Here is a 27,119-nt window from a genome sequence, read left to right on the forward strand (position 1 = left end):
TCATACCATCTCATCCCATGTGGTTGGGGGAATGAGGAGGATATGCAGGCTCTGATGCTGTTTCCCCTGTGTTTACTTTCCAAATGCTTTTATATCCTTGCTGTTTTCATGTTCCCCTTATAACAAAAGCCTCTGTGGCACTATTTCTATGTAATTGTCTCTAGCTTGTCACTACATGACTACATGGTGGCCAGACTCTGCTGACTTTAATAGATACCAGAGAAAATTTGAGATCCCCCCCCAACCCCCTCTGCCTTTATCTTGCTAGTCTCCACCCCAGCTCAGTAGTGCATCGTGAGAGGATTCTCACAGAGGTGTGTGGACAGTCTAGTTTCTGATGAACAAGCTCTGTCTACATCACTTCCTCAATGACAACCCCTCAAACCCTAGGATATGCATCCTAGTAATGTGAGACAGCCAGTATGAAGCCCCTGACTTTTGCTTACGGCAAACATTTAAGCAGGGCATATCCTGATATCAGGTTCAGGGAAGTTTGTCTGCCTGACAGGTGGCTTTGGGTCTCCGTGAGTAATCCCTACTTAAAGGTGGACTTGTCACAGAGCTGAGTCTTACATTCTTTTTTTTTTTTTTTTTTTGGTTCTTTTTTTCGGAGCTGGGGACCGGACCCAGGGCCTTGCGCTTCCTAGGCAAGCGCTCTGCCACTGAGCCAAATCCCCAACCCCGAGTCTTACATTCTTAGAACTTCATATCTTATCAATTACACTTCTGGGCTTCGTGCTTTCAGTCGCCACATATTCAAGTCACCAGTTTTGTTTGTTTATTTGTTTGTTTGTTTCCAGTATTGGACAGAGAGAGGTAGCAGTTCTACTGTGTTCTGTGTTTCAGACATATGACTGGATGGTTGACTTTCTGTCTCTACTTCTCCAGGTAGACCATCAGGCTGGATTAGTAAATTGGAATCCTCATTTTGTAGTTCAAAAGTGACTTCTTACCACTTCTCGTTGTAGCATCAGCATCTCAGTACAAGTTTAGTTTATACATAGTCTAGGATTTCTTAACAGAAAATATATTGATACCCTCAGCTTTAGAACTGAGACATAAAGCTTTGCTAATTTTCAGTTCCTGTTCTTGAGGCCATTGTATTTGGGGAACATCATGTGATTAGTAATTGCACATCAACTTGGTCAGACATGGGATGCCCAGGAGCTGACTAAATAGTATGTCTTACAGTATCTGGAAGAGTGTTCTAAAGAACTTAGCATCCACACTGGTGGACTAAAGGACATAACTCCTCCTCTGTGTGTGTGTGTGTGTGTGTGTGTGTGTGTGTGTGTGTATGTGTGTGTGTATGTGTGTATGTATGTGTGACATCTGGCCAGTTGCTGGCTGAATAGAAAGAGGAATATAGGTGAAGGTTGATTCCTAGCTTGATTTGGGGGATTGATCTGTCAGTGACATTTTTAATTCTCAGGCTGTCAGGCTGACTAGATCTCAACTGTGAGCTCTACAGTTTTGAGATTTCTTTCAAACATAACACTGACTTTACAAGTAGACACACATAGAGAGCCACATGTAAGTCAAGGGCTGGAATACAGACTGAGAAAACTGTTCCTAGGCAGTTTTGTAGCTTGAGTGTGAAATACACTATTGAAAAAAAACATTTGTGCATCATATGACTATGTATACAGAACACACATGCAGAGAGAGACATATACAATTGGTTCTATTTCTTTTATTTCTTTGAAGAACTCTGACTAATACTTAGTACTTGAAATCTAAAATTCATAGTTTTCTTTATGGATCTGTAAGTCAGAGGCTTTGGAAGGCAAGTTACTTGCTGTAGGTCATTCTTCAAAGGAAGGCGAAGGTAAACATGAAGGAAAGGTGAACGTCATGGAGGAAGTTAACACTGGGCTTGCATAGTTACATTGGCAGGACTCGTGTCTTTCAAAACACTCAATCTTTACTTCCTGATTTCTACACATGTCTAAATGTTTTCAAAAGGAGTTCTAAGAACTCCATCTGTGCCTGGTAGTAAACTAGACAAGGCTCACACCATTCACTGTAGCAAACAGAAGTCACTGAAACCTGGAGATTAGATTTAAAGGATGTGCACTGTCATCCACACAGTCCACAGAGTTCTGTGAAGTTTCTATGTTGCTGGCTATTGGATGTTTGCTATCCTCCAGCACCATCAGTCACTATTCTTGGTTTTTGTTTTGAGCCTGAACCTCATTGAGGACCTGCTAGAAAGGCAGTCTGAGTAGATCTCTGGTCATAGAGAATAGCAAGAAAAATGAGAACCATGAAGGTAACCTAGAACTCATGAAGGACTGAAGCCTTTGAGGATACACTGGATGTGCACATGTCTTACCGTCTCCAGCCTTAGTAGCACCAGTATCCTGCAGAGGAGCTCAACGATCCGAAAATGTACATGACTTGAGACTTGAAGAACCATTGGTGGAGACCGAGGAGTTCCAAGTGCAGATGATGTTCTATGCAGCAGGATGAGCCAGCAGGTCAGGGGGAGTGTGGGATGCCACCAGCATGCCCAGAGACTTGCATTTTGTTTTTAGAGTGGGGACACAATGATGATGCTTCTCTGCTGCTTTTCAGATGACAGGCAACATGACACTTGCTCAATCGCAAACAAGTGCTTGTCACAAGGATTCTGGATGGTGTTTTTTTCTCCTCTGGAAGATACAAGGAAACTGAACCATTCAGCTCCTCCAAGGCTTCAGGCATCTGCATGGAAGGCACAGCAAGAGGAGAGACAGTGTCAGTGCATCCACTGCTCCACCACAGTCTGATTTCTCATTAGGAAAACAAAAGGCCTCCCAGGAATTCGGAGACCTGCAAAGAAGGAGGTAGAAACAGCTTTCAAATGACTGAAAAGCGTTTTTAAAAAAATCTATTGCGTAAGTTCTCATGTGAAGTTCATAGAACACTCACTTCCTAGTTTGAAAATTGGTATTTGAGGAGCAAATTAAACATCCAAACTTTGTAAAATCTTCCTGAAAATATATCTTAAGGAAGCCAAATAGGTCCTAATGATGACTGTTTTACTGTCTTCTATACTGTATAATTAAGAATATGGAAAGCAATACAGAATCAGAAAAGCCCACATTCTGTAATTCCTATTAAATTTAGCAATTTAGTTACTATGTTGAATTCTAAGTAAAATGTTTAGTTGTTGGGACCTAAGAAAGTCACGTAGGACCAAAAGTAACACTGCAGAGATTGCTTTCCTGTGGCTGATGGGGAAAGAGGGGCTAAGGGTTCAGTGAAAGCTCAGACTGGACCAACAAGCTCATCAGGTAAAGGAACTTGCTACCAAGCTTGGTGACTTGAGTGTGATCTCTGGAATCAGGTCCAAAGGACAGAACTCCTCCCAAAAGTTATCCACTGATGCCACACAGTGAACAGTGGAATTCATGTGCACAAGTGCACGCACACACACACACACACACACACACACACACACAAAGAGAGGGGGGGCATGAATAAACATAATACATTTTGCAAAGGCTCAAATGTCACAGTGCCTAAGAATGAATCTTAGCATCTAGTCAGTGTTGCAGGACAGAAGGCAGAAGCAGTCCATGTCTTCAGCAAGCTAGCATGTTTCTAAGAATGTGGGTCCTGAGGCAAAACAAGGTTTGGAACCAGGGTGTGTCCAAACAAATGGACCATAAAAGGATTTTTTTGAGGACTTGATGCAGACATTTGCACTTGGACCAGAATTATTGTTAATGTTGGCATTCATTCTACACTCCACTGAGCCAAGCTCCCTGGGCAAGCCATCCCCAAATAGGACTTGGAAGTGCCATTTCCACATCTAGCTACTAGGATAAAGAGTCCCACCTCTAAATCCCCTGCCTGTGAGTTCAGAGCATTCCAGGGGTATCTGAAAAGATCTTCCCAGTACAGGCCCAATACCTCTGAGATATTCTCATGCTCTTCCTACCCCAGCTTTAGTCTCCTTGATGGTGACCTGGGCCCTTGAAAACAAAAGTAAAAAGTTCTTAAGAAGCTGTGGCTTTTTGTTTAGCTTCTGGTTCTTAGTGGCTTTGATGAAAAGCTGAATTATAGGAAAAAAGATTTTGCACATTAATTTGGGATCATAGAATTCACATCCAACAAACTGGCGAGACTGGACTCAGAGCTGGAGAGGGGAGACCCAGATGGAACTTGAGAACTGTCCAAAGCTACATCCCATTTCCCTTTGCAACTGCAAGAGCGGGAGAGACCGATTTCTGAGTTGTGCTGATTTGTCCTATACTAGGCTTGGTAATGAGAAAGCACAGTGCCTCCCTTTGTAGCCTCAAACTCCAGGCTCTCCTATCTCAGTTCCCCATGCATCAGGAGGGCACGTATGCGCTGCCACAGCGCTAGCAGGAACAGGAAGCTTTCTGTGTTCTGTTATCTTCTTCATGGGCTGAGGCTGAGCCTGGAGTCTCCATGTCAGTAGCATCTTTCAAGGCTGTTCCTCTGCAGCTCTGAAACCTTTTTTTTTAAATACAAACCAAGTTTATTTTGCCTTTTAAGTAGTGTTCATATAGCACTACAGCTAGGTAAACAATGTGAATTAGTATACGTCATCTCAAAAGCCAGAGTCTTGTTATCGTTGTTGTTGTTTTTTAATGGGTTGTGTAAAAGATGCAGCCTATTCTAACAGGATAAATATTTTTAACCATTTCATTTTGAGTTAATGAAGGCTCACAAATGAGCAACACTCCTCATTGAGGAAAACAGAAAGCTATTGTCGACAAGGGACAGCTCACACACACAAGCAAAAAGAACTGTGTAAAAATAACTAACTGTTTCCATATTAAACCTTGACCACTGGGGAGATGCCTGTGGAGGTTCACTGTCAGAATATTCAAGCACTTGGGCACCCTCTAGAGGAACAACTTGAAAACCTTCAAAACTTCATTTGGAAATAAGAAAAATCTGATTTTTACCTAAGCTATGAAATTTTAAGCTCAGAAGTACCACTTGGACATTTTTATTTGGAAACCTCTCCAGAAGGTGTCTTGCTCTAAAGCACCCATGAAATGGGCACAGCCACTGTCTTTGCTACTGTTCCAGTCCTTTCTGTACAGCAACACAGGGACAATCATCTCCAGTTTCTGAACTGCAGTAAACTGTAAGCACTGCTACAGTGTGGGAAAGCTAGCTTTCCTCCAGTTCTTAGGGATAGCATTCTTAACATTTGAATGCCTGTAGCATCGCTCATCTTTGGCCCTTCTTCCTCCCTCCTTCCTGTCCTTCTATTTGTCTGTGCTAGACAAGGTTCTGCCATTAGACTGTCACCCCATATCTGAGTTTCTTTTCCTAGGATTAAGTTACCAAATCATGTAAAGTCACATCCCCTGAGATGACAGCTTGTTTCCATGTCACTTCCTTATGGCTGTTCTTTTGAGAAAGGCTCTCAATGCACAGCTCAGACTTAACACAACCTAGAGACCCTCCTGCCTCTGACTCCCAGACCACATCACTTTCATCTGAAATGAGATTAAAAGTTCAAGTTTCAACTTTTGTCCCCAGTCCTGGGAGCTTTCTCTCTTGAAGATGCTCTGATAATTTAGTGGGCCAGCGTTGATTTGAATCAGTTTGACTTTGGGTTGGTAAAAATTTTCACTGAGTTCATGGACTTCATTTCTTCTCTTTGAGTCTCTGAGAACCTGGTTCTTATTTTGTTCTTCAGGGCCCAAGTGTCCAGAGATTAGAAATACACGAAAGGTGAAGATTCTAGTAAGAAACCTTGTCCCATAAACTCAGGACTTAAAGAGAACGCTAAGGATGACTTAGAAGTAAAGGCAATGTATTTTTACACTGTTCATGGGGAGAATAAAAATCAGTAAGATAGACGGAAAGAGGACACTAAAGAAAACAGAGACCTGCCCATGAGACCTTACAGGTATCTGTTGGTTGGGGTTCTCTGTGAGCTTGTAGCCCCAACATCATCTCACCTGGATGTTCTACTAATATCATGCCTGGTTGAGTTTACAGTTGTTTAAGATCAGACATAGTACCAGTGTCGTAGTCAATGTTCTATTGCTATGAAGAGACACCGTGACCATGACAACTCTTACAGAGGAAAAGTTTTAATTGGGACTGGCTTAACATATTTAGGGGTCTAGTCTATTATTGTCATGGGGTGGGTGGGAACACAGGAAGCCATGGTACTAGAGAGATAGCTGAGACTTCTACATTCCAATCAGCAGGCAGTAGGAAGGGAGCAAAGACATTGGGCCTAGCTTGACCATTGTTACATTCTCTTTTTGATCACCAAGAAACAAATAGATTTAGGTCTGTGGAGATTTCCAGGCAAATGTGGTGGTTAGGCCCTGTAATTCTAACAACCTGGAGGCACAGAATAAGTCAAGGTGAAGACCAACTTCAGCCCAGAGTGAGACACTGTCTCAAAAAAAAAAAAAAAAAAAAAACCCACAAAGAAAAACAAAAAAAGAAGAGCCTGAAGAAATGTACCATACCTTGATTACATAACCTTCTGGATACCCTGAGAGATTACTGGGGTCAGGCTAGTTGGACAATAAATCTTAACAGTGAACAGCACTGATCAATCAATAGGCCTTGACTGTATATAAAGAGAAAGGGGGTGGAGCATAAGTATTCATTGCTTTCTGCACTCTCAGAGAGGATAAAATATAGACAGCTGCTCAACCTGCCATGGTGGACTGTGGCCTCCAATTTTTGGCCAACATACACCACTTCATTAAGTTGATTCTCAGGCATGTGATTTAGTAATGGGGAAGGAACTCATGTGGTAGGACATCTACAAATCCGTGTGAACAGGCAGGCATGTTAAAAATAGGGAAAGGCTCCAGAGAAAGCTTCATAAACAAGAAAATCTCCAAATTGCAGTCTTTAAGTATACTGTATGTACAACACCAACATTAACATGTAAAACATATCCAGATTTCAAGGAGAGACATTCTAGTCATGGTGGCACATGTGTGTAATCCCGACACTGGGAAGATGAAGGAGGAGGATCTCTGTGAGTTTGGGTCAGCCAGGACTACATAAGCTGGGAAGTGGAGTGGAGATCTATGATTGCAAGGAGTGTTGTAGTCTAGAAGCCAGGAGAGGCAATTTGAACAGATGGTAGGTTTACTTCATTGCTATAGCAACTAGGACTCTGCTTCATTGATTCTAGTCTTAGGGAAGAAGAAAAATAAGATCCTGCATGATCTCAACTAATGATTCTCAGCCTCCCTAATCCTGTAACACTAATATATTTTCTCATGGCTTTGTGACTCTTAACCATTACTTCATTTTGCTTCTCTTCATAATTCAAATTTTGCTCCTGATTTGATTATAAAGAAAAATGGATGGAATATCTGATACGAAAAATATATGTGACCCCGTATTGATTATGACCCACAAGTTGAGAATCACTGGTCTAAACTGCTAATTTTAAACAAAAATGTTTTTCAAGTACTTTCTACAATGTACATTGACCATTACTATTTTTGTTTTATTTTCAATAAAAAAGGATTTTATTATTAACATCGATGGAAGCTTACTAACCTTGGATTTTTATGAAAATTGGCTTAGCATCCCAGATGGAACTCTGGCTGGAAAAATTAATGGCATTCAAAGGTAATGATACAGTAAACACTTGGGGAACTGCACCAATATATAAGCAATGCTTTTGTAAGGTACATAGGCTTGTGTTTACAGGATTACAAACTGGAATGATGTTCTATGCCAAGAGGTTTCCTTAGGTCACACATGTATTGTCACTTTTTAAACATACCCATTTCTCAAGCTAGCATGTTGAACCATGTCTATAATCTTACCTGGGAGCCTTCTCCTTTATAAATGTCATGATTTAGAAGACAGTCTATGTAACACGTGTTCAGGTCAGTTTAGAGTATTGGTTTAGTTCCTGTGTGAGACAAATTAAAAGAAGTAAGTGTGTATAATACCTGTGGGTTACTTGCATCCTAGAATTGTTACCATGGTATTATGAATAGTTCACATGGTCAATATGTGTCATTGATTAGAACAGGAATCTCTTACTGAATTCTTCTTTCTCAACTATAACTACCTAGAGAAGTCTAGATCAGGTATAGCTTTGACTTTTTGAATCATTTTTCTGTGATACATAGAATGATTTCATACTTAACCAGAGCTTTGAGCTCCCATTGCAACCCAGGAGCCCTGCATCTCTGGCTTGCTGTAGCAAAGCTTTTATAATTGCATTTTGTAGGGTCACAAGTGTGCTTTCTGCTCCTTATGTTCTAGAGTGTCCCAAGAGTGTTACATGGACTTATACTACATTAGATATTAAATGTGTCTCCACTCCATTATGGTTGGAAAGATGGTTTGCTGTTTAATAACACTGGATGTTTTCATACACAGAATACACATGGTTTTCAAAAATCTTCATTCATTCTAATACCAGGACATTGAGTAGAGTCCAGAGTGTGATTTTGCTCCTTATGTTCTAGATTGTTATAAGGGTGTGTCATCGATTCATAATACATTAGATATTAAATGTGTCCCCATGGTGGCAAGAAAGATGGTTTGCTGTTTGATAACACTGGATGGTTTCACACAGAGAATATACATGGTTTGCAACAATATTCATTCATTCTGTTACGAGGGATCCTGACATGTTCCTCTGGCTTCTGTGGGTAGAATGAAATTCTTCTAGTACAATGAAATTCATAAATAATTTGAAAAATGTTTTTTCTGTGATTCTGTACAGAAAAGTGATTTGCAGAAAATATTTTATGTAATACTCTAGCTATATATTCTTCCTTCTTTTGAATTCTGATTATACTGTGAGTTGGTCTACAAAACATTTACCCTATTTGTTCTTTGTAGTTAGATTTCTAACTTACATTATTTTCAAGTTGGTCTAACCTAAAATTCTCCTTTTTTCTTTGTTTAGCCTATTGCAACAGATCCTAGAACCAAACTTTATAGTATTAAAACATCTCATATGTGTATTAGTAATAATAAAAGATTCTTCCATGAATAATTTAGACAGTTACAGGTTATCTCTGCGCATAGCTCCACATGTACTGTGGGGTCAGACTTCGAGAGATTCATTATTTGGGAGTGACGTCTTAAGAAAGGTAAGAGGATCTGAAATTTGCCTTTGGGAACAAAAGTCTAATTATTATTCAATAATTGAGAATACTTTACAAAGATGATTTCTCTAACAGGAAACCCTAGGATTGCATTCTTATGGAGTGGAGTAGAATATGTATTGATCTATTTCAGGAAGATTTGGGAAGGGAGATTTTTAATGTAGTTTAAAGTAAGTTAATCATTTCTTTCTACTGTTCTTTCCTTCTTTCTTCTTAGGTATTGATTTAGATATTGATGTTTTAGCCAACAATAATCTGTACATATAATGGTAATCCAAGAAGACTAGAGTGAAATTTTAAAAGATCTGGATTACCTAGGTTTTGTTTGTTTTTTCCACTGTAGCCCTATTTTTGGAGTATAGAATAGTTGTGTTTCACAGTGGTGAGACCATGATATCACTAAATATTCACATCATGTGAATTGCTGGTCATATTAAAGCACATTGCATATGTGTGTGTGTATGTATATACATATATGTGTGTGTATGAGTGTTTTTGCATGTGTACATATACGTGTAAGTGTACTTGTACATGTGCATGTATTAGTATATGTATATACATATGTAATGATGAATAATTGGTGTATATTATTTTGTATGCTTTCCATTATTTTAGCACTAACCTATTTCAGGTACAGTTTTATGATCCTCAAGTATACTGTAGCTGTTAATTTTATTATAAACGCATATACATCAATATTCTTCACTCATTTATTTACTTTATATCCTGATTGTAGTCCCTTCCTCCAAGTCCCATCTTTACAACCTGTTTTTCCCTCCATTCTTCTTTACCTCAGTAGTGTAGACCTTCCATTGACACCAACCCACTCTCATACATCAGTTCACAACAGGAATAAGTGAATCACCTTCCACTGAAGCCATACAAGCAGCACTGATAAAAGAAAGCAATCCAGTTGTAGACTACAGAGTCAGAGCCAGTCTGCATACTGGCTAGGGGACATGTGTGTGTGTGTGTGAGTGTGTGTATGAGTGTGAGTTTGCATGTGTACATACAACTGGTAGGGGACATACCTGAAGATCAAGCTGCATATCTGCTACATATATATAGGGGCCCTAGATCCTGCTGCTGGAGCATATGATGGGGGAGATCCTGCAGATTCAAAGCTGAAGGATCACAATGATTAAAGGCTACAGCAAGATACCAGGATATAGAGGGAGAGGCATCTCCAGGACGTTCCAGTATTGAGAGTATAGAAAAATGCAGAGAGCTTAAACCAGACTTATTTCACTATACATTTGCAAGAAAATCTGTTTGGACAAGAGGGTATAATGTGTGACCACTTACAGCACAACACATCTCACACACTGTATTTTTAATTTTTTAAATTTTAGTTTAATTTTTTAAAATTAAATTTAAATTTTTATTTAATTTTAATTTTTGAAATTTAGTGAGGGGGGATTGTTTCCAAAGGATATATGGAAGGATTGAAAAATGAAATGAGAGTTACTTGGTAGCATGATTAGAAATTTCAGAGAATTAATAAAGGACACATATTTTGAAAAGGATAAAAGATAAAGAAAATGTAAATATGACAGAAAGCAAGGTACATGTTAACTAGTAGCTCCCAGGTATTAGGTCCACAGGAAAGAAGATACCATGATGTTACTCACAATGGAGGATGATAGCCCAAGGGATAGCTTGAATAAGATTCTTGCTCAGGACTGTACTTGGCTTGAACTAGAAACGTAGCTTGTTTAGTTAATTTCTAATTACCAAGGTACTGGAAACCTAAAATCCAAGACTATATCAAACTGCATGTTTAGTCCAAATGAAACAATAAAATGTATTTTTCACTCTTAATAACTATTAAAGATTCTTCCTTTATGGACAGTTCTTTTCAAATATTCTTCTGTGTGGTCAGGTATGAAAACAAAGAAGCAAAACTATCCTGTACAATCTGCATATAAAATAAGACTATCCTGTGCAGGAGTGCTCAAAAATAAACAGGTGCATGGTGAGAAGAAACATATGTGATGAATAGAGTTTGCCTAACCTAAGTCATCATCTCAGAAGAAAAGTAACTTACCAGCGTTGTTCAATTTAGGAAGTGTCATAATTTTCTACAATTGCTGTGACAAAACACTGATGAAAAGCAACTAATGGAAGACAGGTTACACTCCACAATATACTTGCAGTTACCAGTTAAATACTGAGAAATGTCAGAGCCAAAAATAAAACAGGGAGGCAAGAACTGAAGCAGAAGCCTAGTAGGAGCACTGCCTCCTACCTTGTATCTCATATCTTTCCTTTTCTGACTAATAACTCAAGGGTGGCACCATCCTGGAGATCTGGGCCCTACAAATTCCAAGGTTAATCAGGACAATATCCCTTAGGCTTCACTATACAATAGGTCCATCTGATGGAGGCATTTTCTCAATTAAGACTCCCTCTTCTCACCAACTTCTCTCAGTCACATTTCTATTGCCTTAATAAAACATCAGGATTTAAAAGACCAACCAAAGAGTGCACATGGGGGGACCATGGCTCCAGCTGGATATGTACCAGAGGATTGTCTTATTTGGCATCACTAGGAGGGGAGCTGCTTAGTCCTGAGGGGCTTGATGGCCTAGGGTAGGGGAATGCTAGGTTGTTGGGGCAGGAGTGTGTAGTCAAGTGAGAGAAAACTGCAATAGAGGCAGGGGAGGAGATATAGGATTTGTGGAAGGGAACTGTGAAGGGGGATAAGTTTTGAAATGTAAATGAATGAAATAAACAATAAAAAATAAAACTACATGACCAGGGAAACTTATTGAAGTAGGTGGTTATTTGGGACCTACAAATGCTGAGCGAGTATAGCACCTCAGTGTCATGACAGAGGAGCACGACTGCAGAAAAGAAGAAAAAACAAACAGGAAGCTGAGACCTGATGGTTCTTATCTTGGGAAGCAAAAATGTAGCAGAGAAAGTACATTGAAAATGGGCACCTACCTTTTGTAACTACAAATTCTAAGCAGTGGCACTCTTCACCAGGCAGACCAAGGCACCAGAAAATTGTCAATGAGAGGGTATTGCGATGCCTGGAACTAGAGAGGCATCCCATTCAAAACATCACAATAAACAGCTACCCCCACCCACACACAAAAGAGTAACACACAGCAGTCATTAATTTGGTACACTCACAGTTTTTTTGCAGCATATCAGTTCTGAAATGTTGCTTTGGTTAAGTAATTCTTCTGTTCTTTGCAATATGCATGAAATTTTAACAAGTTGTATAAAAATGCAAAAGACTTAGGGTCTCCATTTCAAGACTTCATTGCATGGGTTCCTATCTGTAATTTTCCTCCTAGTATTTCTTTTCATTTTTAAATTTATTTTGTAAACTATGTGAAATGACAATCTTGTTTATGCCTTGTGGTGTTACAGATGTCTCATACAAATTATGATTGACAACTATGATCCAATATTTGGAAATGATGATATATTTAGTAAACACATTGACAAAAGGTCTGAAGACTTAAAGACATACAAAGAATTAATAAATTATTCTGGAAAATCTCCTATTATGATAAAAGCCATAGCTGGCCACAACTGGAAAACCAATGATATTGATGAAAAATTTAATATTTCATATGCTGCACTGTAGGAAGAAGGTCCTACAGGTAAGACAAGATTTATTTATTCATCAAATGAATGGAATCATTTGATCAAATCATTTCATGATGTCATAAATTTGTGTATATCAGAGAAGCTTTGGGACACAAAATGATTATTTGAGAGAGTATGGGAAAAGTTTTTAAACATCATATATATATATATGTATGTATATATATACACATATACTGAAATACATCTGGATACATCATTCAGGTATGTATGACACATTCTTTATTTAGAGTATCCACCAATATTGTCTGCTATATTTTCCCCTCTTTCTTCCCATGCTCCTTAAGTTAGAGAATTTCTTGCATATGAAATTATTATGTTTGATAAGATCATTTAGAAACAATGATTTGATTTAAAAATTGATTAAACATTCTGCAAGATTAAGCCCTGCATCACTGTAAACATGCTTTGGTTTCCTAGCATGAAAATACTAATGTTTGTTTAATTTCCTATGAGAAACAATATTTGTCAAAATCTTATCATTGGTAAAAATATTTGCACAGGATCCACTACAAAACCTATGAGAGGTATGATAAAGAGGTTAAACTCACCTGATTATCAGGTGGCAGCACACAAATTCAAATACATTTTTAACTGAAGTAATTCTTTCTATAGAGTTAAGAAAATACACCCAAATATTACCCTTATCTTAAGTGATGTGAATCTATCATCTGAGAATATTTGTCTGATGATGACACTTTATGTTTCATTTAGTAGGACAAAACAGAACAACTACCACATATAAGTGGTAGTGGGTGATTTAAGATGGTCTAAGGTCATTGTATTTTAATGTTCCCTTCTACCTCCCATTTAATCATATTAGAAGAATTATTCCAAGATCCTATGTTAGTTTTATATTTCACCGTATTAGTTACAAATAGTTTCCACTCATTGTACTTATTTTATGCTGCATATTTCATATTGTTTGCTATTATAACAAATGTTAGTAAATTGGGTTATTGCTTACACTCCAATGTGCCTTGTTCATGGTCCTACACAGTCTTTGGAAAAATTTTCAGTCTCTGCCTCTACAGCCCAGTTATAATACTAATTTTCCCACCTCAGTTATCAATGTGTGGCCAGAAGCTAATGACACTGAATAATCCCTCAGAATTCTGCATAGAATCCCGTGCCATAGAAAGTTATGAATAAAATTCCATTAACAATCAAAATTAATCATCACACATGATGAACTTAGAGGTGGATCATGGTTTTAGGATATACAAAATGACCTGAAAAGATAATCCAGTGTCTAAAGCAATTGAGATTTAGACTTTGTGACATGAATTTGGGTCATCAAAACATACATTAAAAAACAAACAAAAGTAGGTATTGTAGCACAATCATCTCTAAACGAGAAGTTTCTACCTCAATAAAGATGGCAGTCAGATACAGTAACAGAAGCTTATTGGACAGATATTTCTGACATATTGTTCAGTAATGATCAAAAGACACTCCCCCCCCCAGGGGTTGGGGATTTAGCTCAGTGGTAGAGCGCTTGCCTAGGAAGCACAAGGCCCTGGGTTCGGTCCCCAGCTCCGAAAAAAAAAGACCAAAAAAAAAAAAAAAAGACACTCCCCCCCCCAAAAAAAAGAGACAGAGAGAAAGGCCAATACTGGAGGCTCCTCATATGTTAATAAGCTCAAAGCTCTAATTAATCTCTAAATATACATCACCAGTGATGTGATCTGCTTTTTTTTTACACACACACACACATGCATGCATTACGTGCACTGAGAAATGCACAGAAGCATACAGCATATTTGTTATATCTCTCTTCATCACCTGAGGCCTCAACATGAAATATTGTTTATTCATGGTTTGTCTATCTCAAAAGTGTCTGTAATCCAAATGTGAGAAATGGAAATCTTAGAGAAAACCTCCAGTAAAGAAATTGATAATTTCCATATTTGCTGTTCTTGGTCTTTCCTGAACTCCCATTACTATAAGTTTACAATGTTTTCATTTATTACTAGTATTATTTTAAATTTTTATCAAAAATTGAATTATAGCACTGTAGCCTGACTTTTCTCCCTTAAGTCCATCACAGTCACTGTACTTTCATATTCATTTCAATATTGTTTTGTACATGTTTATATATATATGTATGTAGGTATATATTTATCTTTACCAATATGAATATTACTTGAGTTCATTTTGTTCTGTTTGTGAATATGGTTTCCATGATATACAGTGTGTATTAGACAATCCATATGCAGGTCATTTCTGGAAAAATTAATATTCTGTCAGTCATAATTAGCTGCCTATAACTTTTGACAAGCAAAATTTTGACCATTGCCTTAACACTGCATTGACATTGCTATTATTCTGATTTTGCACCTATTTTTATGAGAGGCAATTTCAAAACAGACTTTCAAGTATGCTGGGTCTTACAGTATTTGTAAGGCCTCTACAATAGTCCCTGAGCTACAGAGCATTTAGCTCTAGTGTACATGTATTCACTGGTGCTAGATTTTTTGTAATGCAATTATCTCTTCATTGTGTCCAAGTTTTTGTTTTCTGTAATGGTCTCCATTTTCTATACAAAGAGGCTTCTTTGGTGTAGGATGATGGCCCCAATTGTTGGTCATATAAGACTAATATTTAATGCTGTAAGGAACGTCGCTAATTTATTAAATTAATGTCATCAATTTTAAAGTTTATGACCAAACTAGATACATAAATCGGACTAGATTTCTAGCTCCAGCCATGATTTCAATCTTGGTGAGAGAAATTCTACAAATTGTTAAAGTACTTCCTGTGGCTTTCCCCCAAAATATGGATGCGTCAGGTAGCACTTGGATTTCTCTCAAGGTTGGTGGCTTGAGTGCCAGTTGCCAAATAAATCTTACAAGGCATCTCAGCAATCTACCTGGATATGTCTTAGAAGCCTCTAGGTTTAAGTCAAAGTTCTAAGGTAGATAAAACAGTAGGCAAGTTGACACGTTAGGGAAGCAATTGATAGTGGTACCCACCTGTAATACCTATAAAGTACGATGATAACCAGTATGGCAAGATAGCAGAATAGGTTCAATAAGTGACACTAAGAGCTCAGTTCAAAACAACTGTTCTTTGTTTAGACTTAAATGTATTTTCTTTACCATAGAATTGAACATGGTTCTGGGTCTTTCATTTGGTTTCTCAGAAAAAAATGTTATTCCTAAGTATGCTTTTAAAGTTCAACATTTGGTATCTTGTTATTTCTCTTTAGGATCATCCGTGCAGGTCCTTTGACTTGTCCAAGTCACACATTTTCACTCCTCTCTGACAAGATAAATTCATTTTCCTAAAGTAATATGATATAAATGTTATATAAATATACAATTCCTTCTTTTTGGTTATTTTAGTTTTCTTCTTTCCACATCTGCAAGTAGCCTTAATTGACAATAGTCTAAAACATCAAAAGTTGAAATTTCTAGCAATAAGAGTGCTTACCATATTGAGTTAATTGAAGAATAATTAACAGTGAGTGCCTTATGTCTGAAAGGATGATAATGATTCTATCACCTAGAATTTCCTTATAGTGTGTGCTGCTCCTCATCAAGTTATTTATGAAATATTATGACACCAATGGCTTCCTTTGCTGATCTTTGGTCATACTCAATTTACTCTTGTTTCATAGAGCATATGTAAACAAATAAGATAATATTAAAACTGCATATGACCAAGGGGACATATATTAGAAATGCAGAATTCAAAGTATGTCTTTTTGAAAATAATATGATAGTATACATAAGTGAGCCTAAATATTCCATAAGAATAATCAGATATCTTGTAAATTCTTTCAAAAGTAGTAACATACAAGATTAACACACAAAGTGAGTACTCCTTCTTTGTAAAAATCACAAACTTACCGAAAAGTAAATCAATGAAAACCTGTCATTAACAGTAACTTTTAAAATTATTAAGTTTCTTGGGAAAATTCTAACCAAGAAATAAAAGGCTTTTATGATTAAAAAAACAAAACCAAAAACAAAAGAAAAAAATGAAAAAAAATTCAACCCAAAACAAGGCAAAATGTCTTATAAATTGAGCAGATATCAGATAATGGAAAGATTCCCACATGTTCATGAATCAATGAGATTTAAAAATTAAAATTCTAGACCATCCTGTAGTAACATTTTGATTCTATCCTTTGAAAGCTTGATAAAATTTATAACAGTCTTGATGTTATTAGGAGAAACAATATTGTAGAAGTGATTTTTTAAACTTCTTTCCTCCCAGTCTTCTGCCATGTTCCCTTGACCTCACCCATAAAGCCTCACCAACATCACTTCCTAAACATTAACTGAACAAGGCAACACCAATGAACATGGAAAACTAAATGGCACCTGAAACCTAGACAAAGGAATATAGTCAATTGCATCGTAAACACGAGTATGCGATTTTATCTAAAACAAGTGTATTTTGTGGATGCAGGAGAATGATGAAACCTGCTTTCTGACCCAAACTGATAGTCTGTATATTATTGGTGTGAGACAGTTAATGCTTAGAGTTATTAATGAGCAGTATTTATGGTTCTTTGTTATTTTTTTGTTGACACATACTTTTCCCCCTCTTTTTCGAATGACTACAGGGTTATTTATCATTTCTGTCCTCTTGTGTATATGTACGTTATATTCAGCCTGCTGTTTGCCTTTTGTAGACCAAGATTGATGATGAGAAATGACTTAGTGGTGCTTAAACTATGTAATGTTTCTCCTCTTTTGTTGATATGAATGATGCTTTTGCTCAGTAATAAAGTCTAGTCTAGTATCTGTATTCTTTGAAACCATGGAGAACGTTGATGCAGGCCCACTATATTTTAGAATATCCATTGAAAATTCAGGTATTAGTCTAATGTAGTTAATGTTATGTGTGACTTTGTCTTTTTCATTCATAGCTTTTCATATTTTTATTTCTATGTTCAGTTAGCCTTTGACTATTATGTGTCTTCTTGATGTTTTCTATGCTTCTAGTACTTTAACACATATCTCTTTTTGATTTGGTGTGATAAATGCAAAGGATATACAAGGTTAAAGAGAGTTCAGTTTCAAAAATGATTTCCCTTCTTTCTTATATGCAGAGAAACAGAAAGGCTATATATATATATACCTAGCCACCAGTTTTTTCTGATACAACACCACCAAGAAAGAAATGCTTATTTGGCAAAAATCTTACAAGCATTTATGTCGACAGAAAGCTGCCTGCTCCAATACTTGTGAGTATCATTTTGGCTTTCTATAGCACCTTTTTCCTCAGTAAGCTTTTAATCAAACTGAGGAATGTTTAGATAACCAATCTATGAGAGTAACATCTTTTTAAAACAGAAATAAGTTCTACTGTATTTTGAATAATGTAATTGAAAGAAAAAGAGAAGAAATACCATTCCCATGTTTTGCACTGACTGCATCAGAGATTCAAACCCACCAGTATGTTGGAGGAAATAATTCTATGGAAGTGCCCCACTAATTACCCAACTGTAAAGTCTTGCAGCTTCTTTAAGACTCCACATTTCTCTGGAATCTCCCTTAATATCATTGCCTCTGAAATTACTCAATACTTAAAAATATCTGTAGGCTCTTCCTTTAAATGATCAATGAATTAGATGAACACACTTATATATATATATATATATATATATATATATATATATATATATATATATATATTAACATCATTTATCCTAGTGGAGTATATTTAAATGCCATATAATATGGCTTAATCTATTTTAAATGAGTTATTAAACTTCTTTGGAAACATCTTTAGTATCCAACATCACTTTTAGCACTATAGCTGTGATAGGAATTTATGCTGTTTGTGAACAAATTTATCCTGTCTGACACATGAGCATTACTGCCAATTTCTTAGGTATTTTAGAGCAGAACCTCCAGTCTGATTTCCAGAATGGTTTTACCAGTCTGCAATCCCACCAACAATGGAGGAGTGTTCCTCTTTCTCCACATCCTCACCAGCATTTGCTGTCACCTGAGTTTTTGATCTTAGCCATTCTCACTGGTGTGAGGTGAAATCTCAGGGTTGTTTTGATTTGCATTTCCCTTATGAATAAAAATGTTGAACATTTCTTTAGGTGTTTCTCAGCCATTCGGCATTCCACAGCTGTGAATTCTTTGTTTAGCTCTGAACCCCATTTTTAATAGGGTTATTTGTTTCCCTGCGGTCTAACTTCTTGAGTTCTTTGTATATTTTCGATATAAGCCCTCTATCTGTTGTAGGATTGGTAAAGATCTTTTCCCAATCTGTTGCTTGCTGTTTTTCCTAACCACAGTGTCCTTTGCCTTACAGAAGCTTTGCAGTTTTATGAGATCCCATTTGTCGATTCTTGAACTTAGAGCCTAGGCCATTGGTGTTTTGTTCAGGAAATTTTTTCCAGTGCCCATGTGTTCAAGATCCTGCCCTAGTTTTTCTTCTATTAGTTTGAGTGTATCTGGTTTGATGTGGAGGTCCTTGATCCACTTGGACTTAAGTTTTGTACAGGGTGATAAGAATGGATCGATCTGCATTCTTCTACATGCTAACCTCCAGTTGAACCAGCACCATTTGCTGAAAATGCTATCTTTTTTCCATTTGATGGTTTTGGCTCCTTTGTCAAAAATCAAGTGTCCATAGGTGTGTGGGTTCATTTCTGGGTCTTCAATTCTAGTCCACTGTCTGTCTCTGTACCAATACCATGCAGTTTTTATCACTATTGCTCTGTAATACTGCTTGAGTTCAGGGATAGTGATTCCCCCTGAAGTCCTTTTATTGTTGAGGATAGTTTTAGCTATCCTGGGTTTTTTGTTATTCCAGATGAATTTGCAAATTGTTCTGTCTAACTCTTTGAAGAATTGGATTGGTATTTTGATGGGGATTGCATTGAATCTGTAGATCGCTTTTGGTAAAATGGCCATTTTTACTATATTAATCCTGCCAATCCATGAGCATGGGAGATCTTTCCATCTTCTGAAGTCTTCAATTTCTTTCTTCAGAGGCTTGAAGTTCTTATCATACAGATCTTTAACTTGCTTGGTTAAAGTCACACCGAGGTACTTTATATTATTTGGGTCTATTATGAAGGGTGTCGTTTCTCTAATTTCTTTCTCGGCTAGTTTCTCTTTTGTGTAGAGGAAGGCTACTGATTTCTTTGAGTTAATTTTATACCCAGCCACTTTGGTGAAGTTGTTTATCAGCTTTAGTAGTTCTCTGGTGGAACTTTTTGGATCACTTAAATAAACTATCATATCATCTGCAAATAGTGATATTTTGACTTCTTCTTTTCCAATCTGTATCCCCTTGATCTCCTTTTGTTGTCTGATTGCTCTGGCTAGAACTTCAAGAACTATATTGAATAAGTAGGGAGAGAGTGGGCAGCCTTGTCTAGTCCCTGATTTTAGTGGGATTGCTTCAAGTTTCTCTCCATTTAGTTTAATGTTAGTAACTGGTTTGCTGTATATGTCTTTTAGTATGTTTAGGTATGGGCCTTGAATTCCTATTCTTTCCAGGACTTTTATCATGAAGGGGTGTTGAATTTTGTCAAATGCTTTCTCAGCATTTTTTAATGTCTTTAGGAAAAAGACATGAAACTGTGAGACCTTCTCACATGGAAAATAAGTAAGCTTCACCACTATTCCTGCTGGGTCTGTAAGCAAGGTGTACGTGTATACAACAGCTTTACGCTGTGTGAGCCTAAAGTACAGATTCAACAATTATACCGTCAGGATGAGTTAATTTTGGGTGCTGTCATTTTTTGATAGTTGCCTATTCCAAGAAGAGGACTTTGGTTTTGGTTTGATTGTTTTGGTGGATTTTTAAACCATTATCATCATCATCGTCGTCATCGTCATCGTCGTCATCATTTTACATTTTTTTGTTTGTTCATTTTATGTCTTGTATACTGCCCCCTACCTATTCTCCCCTCACAGGGTCTCTCCCCTTCTGTGAGCTGCATTGGGACCCTTGGGTTGTCCTCCTACCCAGGCACATCAACTCTCTTCAGGTTTAGCACATCTTCTCCCCCTAAGGCCAGGTGGGGACAGGTTTTCACAGTCAACAGCTTACAGATAGCCCCTGCTCCACAAGTTCGGGGACCCACAAGGAGACTAAGCTTTACATTTGCTAGAAATTGTGCTGTAGGTCATGCTACAGCTTCTGCAGGATATTTAGATGTTAATTCAGCCTTTGACAGCTCCCAGTGGTGCTGCTCAGTTGATTCTGTAGCTCTTCCTGTGGAGTTCCTATCTCCTCCAGGTCATGGAATCTCTCCCCCATTTCTTCCATACAAGCCCTTGAGCCTGTTTCAGTCAGCTGCTGGGTGGAGCCTCTCAGAGGGTAGTTATGATAGGTTCCTGTCTGGATATTCCACATAGCATCTGGCATTTTTCAAGGCAGAGAGAGCTTTGGGCTGGGAAGTGGAGTGCAGATCTATGATTGCAAGTCATGGTGTGGACTAGAAGTCAGGAGAGGCAATTTGAACAGACCATAGGTTTATTTCATTGCTATAGCAACTAGGACACTGCTTCATTGATTCTAGTCTTAGGGAAGAAAACACAAGGTCCTGCATATAGGTTCCACATTTGATCCAAGATTCTGGGGAGATAGAAGTTTGGGAGTCTTTTATGTAATATGCTTTCAACCAATGATTCTCAGCCATCCTAATACTGTAACACTAATATATTTCCTTATGGTTTGGTGATTACTAACCACTACATCATTTTGCTGCTTTCTCACAATTAAAATTTTGCTATTGGTAAGAATTATAAAGAAAAATGGAGAGAATTTATGACATGGAAGATATATGATATGTGAACCCCTAATGGATTATAACTCCCAAGTTGAGAATCACTTGTCTAAACTGTTAATTTTAAACAAAAATGCTTTTCATGTTCTTTCTAAAGTGTATATTGACCATTACTTTTTTATTTTCATTTTAAAAAAGGACTTCATTGCAAACACTGAAGGAAGTTTACTTACTTCTGACTTATATGAGAATTGACTTAACATCCCAGATGAAGGAACTCTGGTTGGAAAAATCAATGCCATCCAAAGGTAATGATACAGAAAGCACTTGGGGAACTGTACCAATATAGAAGCAGTGTTTTTTGTAAGGTCATAGGCTTGTGTTTACAGTATTATAAGCTGGAGTGATGTCCCATGCCAAGAGGTTTCCTTAGCACAGACACGTATTGTCACTTTTTAAACACGTTCATTTCTCAAACTAGAGTGTTGAATCATGTCTGTAATCCCTCCTGGGTGTCTTCTCCTTTATAACTGTCACAGTTTAGAAGACAGTCTATGCAACACCTTGTGTGCAGGTCAGCCTAGAGTATTGGTTTAGTTCCTGTGTGAAACAAATTAAAAGAAGGAGGTGTGTATAATACCTGTGTATTATTTGCATCCTAGTATTATTACCATGTTACTGTGAATATACCAGATGCTAAATATATGTCATTGGTTAGAACATGAAGCTATTAGTGAATACTTCTTTCTCAGATATAACTACCTCGAATAGTCTAGGTCAGGTATAGCTCTGACTTCTTTGAATCTTTTTTCTGTGCAATACTTCAGAGAATGATTTTGTGTGTAACAGGAGCATTGAGCTCCACATGCTACCCAGGCGCAATGCATCTCTGTCTTGCTGTAGTGAAGCTTTTATAATCGCATTGTGTGAGGTCACTAGAGGGCTTTCTGCTCCTTATGTTCTAGAGTGTCACAAGAATGTTACATGGATTTATACTACATTAGATATTAAATGTGTCTCCACTCCATGGTGCTTGGGAAGATGGATTGATGTTTAATAACACTAGATGTTTTCATACACAGAACACACATGGTCTGCATCAATCTCATTCATTCTAATACCAATATCCCGACACCTTCCTCTGGCTTCTGTAGGAAGCAGTCAAATATCTATTACATAGAAAATCATTCATACTTTTAAAATGTTCCCATGATTTTATACAGTACAATGATTTGCAGAAAATATTTTATGTAGTACTCTAGCTGTATATTATACCTCTTTTGAATTCTGGTTATACTATGAGTTGGTCTACATTTTCCCTGTTTTCTTCATAGTTAGTTTTGTAACTAACATTAGTTTTCAGATGGTCTAAAATAAAATTATCCCTTTTCTTTGTTTAGACTTCTACTGAAAATTCCTCAGGCAAACTTTATCCTTCTAAAGCATCTCATTTGCATATTAGTCATAGTAAGAGACTCATCCACGAATAATTTAGACACTAACAGGTTATCTATCCGGATAGCTCCTTATGTTTTGTGGGATCAGACTACAAAGGACGCATGGTTTGGGAGTGATGTATCAAGAAAGGTAAGGGAATCTGACTTTTGCCTTTGGGAACAAAATTCTCATTGTAATGCAGGAAGTAGGAACACTTTGGAAAGATCATTTCTGTAAAAGGAAACCCTAGGATTCCATTTTCTGGAGTGGAGTGGAATATATATTGTTCTGTTTCAGGAAGATTTGGGAAGAAAGATGGTTAATGTAGTTTAAAATGAGTGAATCATTTCAGTCTTTCTTTTGTTCTTTCTTCATAGATATTGATTTTGGCCAACAGAATGCTTCACATATAATGGTAGTCAAAGAAGACTAGAGTGAAGTTTAAAAAAATCCTATTTACCCATGTTTTGCTTGTTTTTTTTTTCATTCCAGTCCTATTTTTGGAGTATATAATAGTTGTGTTTCACAGTAATTAGACTATTATATTATTAAATATTCACATCAAGTGAAATAATAGTCATATAAAAGTACATATCATATATATATATTTCAAATGTGTGTGGATATTTGTGTGTGTATATGTAGCTGACAAATTGGTGTATATTATTTTGTATACTTTCAATTACTTTACCACTAATGTATTCAGGTGCAGTTTTAAGTTCCTCAGGTCTCAAGGACCTCCACATCAAACCATATACACTCAAACTAATAGAAGAAAAAGTGGGGAAGCATCTCGAACACATGGGCACTGTAGAAAATTTCCTGAACAAAACACCAGTGGCTTATGCTCTAAGTTCAAGAATCGACAAATGGGATCTCATAAAACTGCAAAGCTTCTGTAAGGAAAAGGACGCTGTGGTTAGGAAAAAATGGCAACCAACAGATTGGGAAAAGATCTTTACCAATCCTACAACTGATAGAGGGCTTATATCGAAAAAATACAAAGAACTCAAGAAGTTAGACCGCAGGGAGTCAAATAACCCTATTAAAAAATGGGGTTCAGAGCTAAACAAAGAATTCACAGCTGAGGAATGCCGAATGGCTGAGAAACACCTAAAGAAATGTTCAACATTTTTATTCGTAAGGGAAATGCAAATCAAAACAATCCTGAAATTTCACCTCACACCAGTGAGAATGGCTAAGATCAAAAACTCAGGTGACAGCAAATGCTGGTGAGGATGTGGAGAAAGAGGAACACTCCTCCATTGATGGTGGGATTGCAGACTGGTAAAGCCATTCAGGAAATCAGTCTAGAGGTTCCTCAGATAATTGGACATTGAACTACCTGAGGACCCAGCTATACCTCTCTTGGGCATATACCCAAAAGATGCCCCAACATATAAAAAAGACACATGCTCCACTATGTTCATAGCAGCCTTATTTATAATAACCAGAAGCTGGAAAGAACCCAGATGCCCTTCAACAAAGAAATGGATACAGAAAATGTGGTACATCTACACAATGGAATACTACTCAGCTATCAAAAACAATGACTATGAAATTCATAGACAAATGGAGGGAACTGGAAAATATCATCCTGAGTGAGGTAAACCAATCACAGAAAAACACACATGGTATGCACTCATTGATAAGTGGCTATTAGCCAAAATTCTTGAATTACGCTAGATGCACAGAGCATATGAAACTCAAGACCGATGATCAAAATGCGAATGCTTCACTCCTTCTTTAAAAGCGGAACAAGAATACTCTTGGCAGGGAATAGGGAGGCAAAGATTAAAACAGAGGCAGATGGAACACCCATTCAGAGCTTGCCACACATGTGGCCCATACATATACAGCCACCCAATTAGACTACATGGATGCAGCAAAGAAGTGCAGGCCGACAGGAGCCGGATGTAGATCGCTCCTGAGAGACACAGCCAGAATACAGCAAATACAGAGGCGAATGCCAGCAGCAAACCACTGAACTGAGACAGGGACTCCCATTGAAGGAATAAGAGAAAGGACTGGAAGAGCTTGAAGGGGTTCGAGACCCCATATGAACAAAAATGCCAACCAACCAGAGCTTCCAGGGACTAAGCCACTACCCAAATACTATACATGGACTGACCCTGGGCTCCAAACTCATAGGTAGCAATGAATAGCCTAGTAAGAGCACCAGTGGTAGGGGAAGCCCTTGGTCCTGCTAAGACTGAACCCCCAGTGAACTAGATTGTTGGGGGGAGGGCGGCAATGGGGGAAGGATTGGGAGGGGAGCACCCATAAAGAAGGGGAGGGGGAGGGATTAGGGGGATGTTCGCCCAGAAACCGGGAAAGGGAATAACACTCGAAATGTGTATAAGAAATACTCAAGTTAATAAAAAAAAAAAAGAATATTAAACCAAAAAAAAAAGAAATGCCAAGAGAGCATAGCACTTCAATGTCATGACAGAGGAGCATGTCTGCAGAAAGAAAAAAAAAAAAACAAAAAACAAAAAAACAAAAAGCAGGCTGAAACCTGGTATCTCTTGTCTTGGGAAGCAAAAATGTAGCAGAGAAAGTACATTGAAAATGGGCACCTGTATTTTGTAATTCCAAATTATAGGCAATGGCATACTTTTATCAGGAGGGCCAAGGGACTTAAGCCACCAGAAAGTTGTCACAAAGAGGGTATTGCCATGCCTGGAACTAGAATGGTATCCCATTCAAAACATCCCAACAGAAACCCCCAATCCCCCTACCCCCTAAAAATGTCAACAAAAGACAGTCATTAATTAGATTAACTCACAGTGTTTGGCAGCACATCAGGTTTGAAATGTTGCTTTGGTTAAGTAGTTCTTCTATTCTTTGCAGTATGCCTTAAATTTTGACAAGTTTTGGTAAAATGCAGAGAACTTAGAGTCTCCATTTCAGAAACTTCATATCATGCGTTCCTATCTGTGGCAACTGTTATTTTCCTCATAGTTTTGGATTTCATTTTTAAATTTCAATTTTGTAACCCATGTGAAATGACAATCTTGTTTTGCCTTGTGTTGTTACAGATGTCCATTATACAAATCATGATCAACAACTATCATCAAATATTTGGAAATGATAATATATTTAATAAACATATTGACAGAAGATCTGAGGATTTAAAGACCTGTGCAGATTCAATAAACTCTTCTGGCAAATCACCTATTATGAAAGAATTCCTAGCTGGCCACAATAAGAAAACATGAGATAATGGTGAAAAATTAAAAATTTCATCCATTGCTCTGCAGGAGGAAGGTCCTACAGGTGAGTCAAGATTTATTTAGTCATCATATAAATGGAAGGATGACATCATTCACTTATTTCATAAATTTGTAAATATGAGAGCAGTTTTGGACCCAAAATGATATTAGAGTATGGAAAAACTTTTTAAACACCACTTTAATTAAATTATACTTAAATTTATGCATATGTATATACAAACCAATATATATGTATATATAATTTATATGTACACACACAAACAGACAGACAGACACACACACAAATACTTATGTACTATATATACCACATGTAAGTATGACAGACTATTTATTCAGCCTTTGTAAGAATCCCACAATATTGCCGTTCTTCCTATGGTCTTTAAGTCATAGAGGATTCATGCATATGAAATTATTATTTTTGATAAGATCATTTAGAAACAATGTTTTAATTTATACATCCACTAGAGATTCTGCATGTTTAAGTCCTGTACCACTGTCAACATGCTTTTTGATTTTAATGCAAAAATAATAATGTTTGTTTAATTTCCTATGAGAGACAATCTTGCCAAATGCTTAGCATTGGCATAAATATTAAAATGCACAGGATCCATTACAAAACCTATGTGAAGAAATATAAGGAGGCTAAAACGCACCTGATTAATATGGTAGTACCACTCAAATTCCTATACATTGATAATGCAAGTAATTATTTGTATAGAGTTAAGAAAATATACTGAAAGATTACTCTTATCTGAAGTGAAGTGAATCTATCATCTGAGAATGTTTGTCTAACAATAACATTTTATGTTTCATTTAACAGGACAGAACAGAACAACTACCACATATAAGTGATAGAAGGTGACTGAAGACATTATAAGGTCATTCTATTTTAATGTTCCCTTCTACCTTCCCCTTAATCATAGCAGAACAATTATTACAAGATCCTGCTTCAGCATTCATATGCTATCATAATAAATGTTATAATAAATAAAAGTGTTATTGTTTACACTCCAA

The 27,119-nt window shown here is 37.2% G+C and overlaps 2 long non-coding RNA genes across 5 annotated transcripts; one reads left to right on the top strand and one right to left on the bottom strand.

Moving 5' to 3' along the window:
- Positions 1-1,677: 1,677 nt before the first annotated feature.
- LOC134482598 (uncharacterized) lies at positions 1,678-9,996 on the bottom strand. Of its 3 annotated transcripts, none has more exons than XR_010058970.1 (3): positions 9,884-9,996; positions 7,791-7,879; positions 1,678-2,706 (listed from the first exon to the last, which is right to left on the bottom strand). It is a non-coding gene; the product is annotated as an uncharacterized LOC134482598 (long non-coding RNA). The 3 variants fall into 3 exon arrangements; XR_010058967.1 differs by having other exon boundaries at positions 1,678-3,962; XR_010058966.1 differs by having other exon boundaries at positions 1,678-7,879.
- Positions 2,743-27,119, top strand: LOC120100087 (uncharacterized). Of its 2 annotated transcripts, XR_010058962.1 has the most exons (8): positions 2,743-2,879; positions 7,484-7,590; positions 8,891-12,712; positions 17,782-17,916; positions 21,631-21,740; positions 22,833-23,019; positions 25,911-26,148; positions 26,926-27,119. It is a non-coding gene; the product is annotated as an uncharacterized LOC120100087 (long non-coding RNA). The 2 variants fall into 2 exon arrangements; XR_010058957.1 differs by having other exon boundaries at positions 7,484-12,712.

This window comes from Rattus norvegicus, chromosome 1, assembly GCF_036323735.1.
Source record: "Rattus norvegicus strain BN/NHsdMcwi chromosome 1, GRCr8, whole genome shotgun sequence".
Lineage (NCBI taxonomy): Eukaryota > Metazoa > Chordata > Mammalia > Rodentia > Muridae > Rattus > Rattus norvegicus.